Genomic DNA, 6,103 nt, shown 5'->3' on the forward strand with positions numbered 1-6,103 from the left:
AGGGAACATATCTCCCCCAGTGGCTCTGAAAGGAGGACAGTCCTGCTGATACCTTGATCTTAGCCCAGCAAGACTCACTTTGGGCTACTGACGACCAGAACTGTAAGATAGCAAGTCTATGTTGCTTTAAGCCTCAATTCTCTGGTAATTTGTTATAACAGCAAGACAAACAACCAGGTTCATCTACAGGCATTCACCTTCTTATTTGATCTTTACTATGAGCCAGGCCTTATCTTCATTTTACAAATATGAAACTTGGGTTTCTAACAGGTTCAGTGACTTGCCAGGGCCACTTGTGTCGTTATTCAATGACAGAGTAGAATCCAAACCCATGTCTGCCTGACCACAAATTTCAAGACCTTTACAACACACTGAGCTCAACCTCAGACATTTCCACACTGCAGGCTGCAACCCACTCGTTTTTAAATGAATATAGGAAAAGGAGATCTTTTTTTTTCCCCATGGAAGGAAAAGAGGAGGAGGGAAGAGGAGAGCCAAGGAGGAGAAAGAACAGATAAAAGAGCACTAAAGATACTACAGGTGATCATTTTATTAAAATTTTGTTTCAGGCATATTTTAGATGTTATATATTTGCATTATATAAAGTTTGTTTCTGTGGATTAAAGTTAAAAAATGTTTTTGAAAAACTGCTGTACAATATACCCACTTGGAAAAATAAGGGATGATATAACTCAGTTCTTTTCTTCAAAAATGCCCACAGGACAGGGGGTGCAGCTCAGTGGTAGAGCCCTTGCCTAGCATGTGCAAGCACCTGGGTTCCATTCCCAGCTCCACAACAAAATTAAAGTAATAAAGAATATCCATAGTGTAAAGGGAGATTCACAAACAAACCACTGAATGCAATGCGTCGAGGACTGGTCAGTTACCACGCACCACAGAACAATGGACGAATGGGCTCACATCATCTTGGTGGCCCCCAGAGGTCCATGGAAGCCCCTTAGGATCAAGCACAACACACACAAAGCAGGATTCATGGCTTCACCACAATTCTGTCTCATCTGGAGCCTGCAGTTGTAGTTAACGGTGTCACTACTAGTTCTTTGCTCAATATAGAAGCATCATAATCTCCTATCCTTCCCATCTCTTCTGTCACTATAACCAGTGTGTTCTGCCTCCTAAATCCCTACATCCCCCCTTTCTCTTCATCCCTAAAGCTGCAGGCTTAGAAGACTCATTCACTCACGTGGACAACTGCAGCATCCTCCCGGAGCCCACTCCTGCCCCTGGTCCTTCTCGTCCCAGGCCACACTGCACTCTGTGGCCACAGATCCAATGGCGTCTCTCCTGTCCTCACAGCCCTTCCTGGCTTCTCTCCTGCCATACATGCAAGTTTAATGTCCTGATTCCAAAGGTCCCTGTTTCCAACCTATGATACAGTCTCTGCCATCTCCCCATACCAAACTACCTGAGAGTCCCTGCATGGACCAACCATTCTCATACCTTATGAACTTCACGTACTGCTTTCCCTCCCAGGGATGGTGTTCTTCCTACATTTCCTCTAGGAAAGAGCAAAGCTGAACTTTTCTGACTCCCTTCACTGAGCCCCATGGCTGTGTGATCATTTTACAACACTTATCCAGATGTCTTTTACTTCCTACTTCAATGCTCCTAGTTAAGGGGCCACATTCCAGATAGATTTTTGCCCAACTCCAAGCTTAGGGGTAACAGCATGTTGAGCCTTTCCTAAGAACAAGTAACCAATGGTTACTCCAGGCCTGGATCTCGCTGCCTCCTTGACATTTCCTTCTGGATGTTTCCCTGTACCATCTAATTTGTCCAGAAGTGGATTGTGCTTTCTCTTCCTATACCCAATCGTCCTGTAGATCCATGAATGCAGTTGCTTTAGTCCCAGACTTGGTGGGCCTCCCTGACACTGTCAACTCAGCCCGCCACACACTGGCATTCATTTACCTCCAGCACAGACCTGCAAGGCATTTGCTTGTCTGTTTTCACCTGCACCTCCTTGACCTAGCCTCCTTACCCGGCCCACACTGCTGAAGCCACTTTTCCACCGGTTCCCTCCACTTCCACAATTGCCCACCCACCAATGTGCTACATTCATTCTGCATTCAGGAGATGGTCAGAGAAAGAGAGTGGGTTCCATCATGCCTCTCCCTTACTCAAAACCTTTCTGTAGTTTCAACTCTTGAGATGAAGTCTAAATGTTTTTGGTTTTGTTTTGTTTTGTTTTGTTTGTTTGTTGTTTTGTTTTGTTTTTTTATGACACACATAAATTGGCCCTGTTTCATCTAACCCCTGACCACATCTCCAAGACCTCCTTGTTGTCCAGCCACATGTGTTTCTCATGGTTCTTCACAGGCATCTTCCACCTCAGGGCCTTCTGGAAGTTTCCTTCAACTTGGAAATGAGTGACAAATGGCATTTGCCTCAGAAATGACACCAAGCTCACCTCAGTTTTGCCAGCTCTATCTCCTGAAACACCATGTAATTTTCCTTCTGGATGAAAGTCGAAGCTTTGATTTTTATGTATTTTAGTCATCCCTCAGTCTCTGTGGAGATTGATGGAGGTTGGTTCCAGCACCCCCACAGATACCAACGTCCCTGGATGTTCAAGTCCCTTAAATAAAATGCATACTATGTGCAGATAAGCTATTAACATCTTCCTGCACCATCTAGATTACTTATAATACCTACTGGGACAAGGTAAATGCTATGTTCATAATCATTAGGCTGAATTTAGGGAATAATGACCAGAAAAAGTGTGTACATACTCAGTACAGATATTAGTCAGAATTCTCTAGAGGAACAGAACCAACAGGATGTATATATGTATGACACAAAAGGGGATTTATTAGATTGGCTTATAGGATCAGACGTCCCACAATGGCTGTCAGTAGGCAGGAGAGGCAAAGGAACCGGCAGTTGCTCAGTCTAAGAAGCTGGAGCCTCAGAAAAAGAGGGAGCAATAATGCAGCCAGAGTCTGCAACTGAGGGTCTGGGAATGCCCTGGAGAATCACTGGTGAGAGTCCAGGTTGGAAGAGTCAAGAAGCTGGAGTGGAATGTCCACAGGTGCCTGCAGCAGCAATAGACACACCTGCTCAGGAAAGATCAAGCTTGCATCTGCTATAGCTTCCTCCTGCTTCAGCTTTGTGTTCCATCCAGGACCCCAGCCTAATGGACAATACCATCCACATTCAGGGTACTCTCCCACATGCCAGTGCTCTCTGGAAACACCTGGAAGTGTCCTAAGCCTAGGCACCTCTCAGTCCAATCAAGTTCTAAATATTTCCTATCTGACAGAAGTAATATTGTCAAAATGGCCATATCACCAAAAGCACTGTACAAATTCAACACAATACCCATCAAAATACCAATGACATTCTTTACAGAACTAGAAAAAGAAGTCACAAGATTTTTTTGGAAATATAAGAGATAGTTCAGGATAGTCAAAGCAATCCTGAACAAGAAGAACCATGTAGGAACAATCACAATACCCATCTCAGGTTATACTACAGAGCTATAGCAATAAAAACAGCATGATATTGGCATCAAAATAGACATGAAGACCAAGGAAATATAATAGAAGAAACAGAGACAAACACTCACACTTACAGCCTTCTGATATTTGACAAAAGTGCCAAAAATAGATGTTGAGGAGAAGATAGACTTTTTAACAAATAGTGCTGGGGGAAAAATGGATATCCTTATGTACAAGAATGAGACTAGATCCCTATCTCTGATCCTGAACAAAAAGTATACTAAAGTGAATCAGAGTCTTAGGATTTAGAGCAGAAACCTTACACCTGCCAGAAGAAAACAGGGGGTCAACACTCCATCAAATAGGTGCAGGCACTAACTACTTTAATAAGATTCCCAAAGCTCAAGACATAAAACCAATAAGTGGAATACCATCAAATCAAAAGGCTTCTACACAGCAAAGGAAATGATTGAGAGTATGAATAGAGAACCTACAGAATGGGAGAGAATCTTTGCCAGCACTCTTCTGACAGGGGATTAATATCCAGAATATATAAAGAACTCAAAAAGCTCAATGCCAAAAAAACAAAACAAAAAAGAAACTAATTAATAAATGGGCAAAATACACAGACATTTCTCAAAAGAAACACAAATTGCCAACAAATACACACACAAAAAAAATTCAACATTTTTAGCAAGCAGGGAAATGCATATCAAAATCACACTAAGATTCCATCTCTCTCTAGTCAGAATGGCAATTATCAAGAATTCAAGAGACTGGGGTTATGGCTCAGAGGTAAAGCGCTTGCCTAGCACATTCAAAGACCTAGGTTTGATCCTCAGCATCACATGAGAATAAATAAAATAAAGGTATTGTGTCCAACAGCAACTAAAAAATAAATATTTTTTAAAAAAGAATTCAAACAATAAATGCTGGTGATAATGTGGGGGGGAAATACCTCAAACATTGTTGGCAAGATTGCAAATTAGTACAGCCACTTTGGAAAGCAACATGAGATTCCTCAAAAGACTAGAAATGGATCCACTATATGACCCACTCTTTAGTATTTGTCAAAAAGAATGAAAATTAGTATACTATAGCAATACAGCCAGTTCAATGTTTATAGCAGCACAATTCACAATAGCCAAGTTATGGAACCAGTCCCGATGCCCATCAATAGATGATCAGATTAAGAAAATGTGGTAGATATGTACAATGGAGTTTTTACTCAGTCATAAAGAAGTAGGAAATTATGGCTTTTGCAGCAAAATGGATAAACCTAGAGAACATCCTGCTAAGTGAAATAAACCACACTCAGAAAATTAAGGCTCAAATGTTTTCTCTCATATGTGAAAGCTAGAGTAAAATGAAGGGAAAGGGGGAGGGAATAGAATATCATAAAAATATAGGGAAAATAAGTGGAATAGAAGAAGGAGATCTAAAGGGAGGGAGGAGGGACAGGAAAGGGGAGGGAATACAGAATAAATTTAACAAAATTACACTAAGCACATGTATAAATATACCACAGTGAATTCTACCTTTATGTGTATGTATAAAGCACCAATCAAAATTAAATAAATGAGTGAGAGGAAGATTAGTAGAAAACAGAGAATAGTGAATAAAGGAAAGGAGGGAAAGCAGGCACATGGAGGACTGAAATGGAGTAAATCAAATTCCATGCATGTATGATGTTGTCAAAGTGAACCCAACTATTATGTACAACTATAAGGCGCTAGCAAAAGAGAAAAATAATGAGCTGGGCACAATGGTGCACACCTATAATCCCAGCAGCTCAGGAGGCTGAGGCAGGAGGATTGTGAGTTCAAAGCCAGACTCAGCAACTTAGAAAGGCCCTAAGCAATTCCGTGAGACCCTCTCTGTAAATAAGATTTAAACGAGAGGGAAGCTGGGGATGTGGCTCAGTGGTTAAGCACCCCTGGGTTCAATCCCTGGGACCAAAAAAAAAAATGGAAAAGAAAATTTCCGTCTGAGGTTGGTTGAACTTGTAGATGTAGGACCTATGGATATAGGAGACCAACAGAGTTTGTACACATATTGGATTGATGTCTGTACCAGACTCAAAGCTCAACAAAGGCAGGAGCCATGTCTACCTAGTTCATTTCTCTCTCTCTACAACTACTAGCTTGGCACACTATCATTGCCAAACATGGAATGCATTGTGGCATTGAATCAACAGTGTTGCCTGTTCTGCAGGTCCCCCAAGAATCCCCAAGGCCCTGACTGGTCAGGACAGAAGGAGGCAGAACAGATGGACTTGGGGCTCTATGCCCCACTTTGTCCAGAGAAGCTCTATATGAGTCCAATTTAGATGCTGGGTCTCTACAAAAGAATTCCCTTTGAAAATAAATATTCTACTTGTAAAATGTGTAAAGATTACATTTAAAAGACAGAAACATGGAGGAAAGGAGTTGATTACAAAAGGAGCAGTAGAGACACTTTGGGGGAAAGAACAGGCATATTTTTGATCTTGATGAGGTGGTGGTGTATGTATTTGTCAAAACCTGCAAGATACACTGAATTTTACAATTTGCTATTTTTGTAAACAAACAACTTCCTTTGGAAGTTGATTCCAGGTCCATAAGATAGAAGTAATTTCATATCATAACCAAGAAATTTATATA

Source organism: Urocitellus parryii, chromosome 1, assembly GCF_045843805.1.
Source record: "Urocitellus parryii isolate mUroPar1 chromosome 1, mUroPar1.hap1, whole genome shotgun sequence".
Classification (NCBI taxonomy): domain Eukaryota; kingdom Metazoa; phylum Chordata; class Mammalia; order Rodentia; family Sciuridae; genus Urocitellus; species Urocitellus parryii.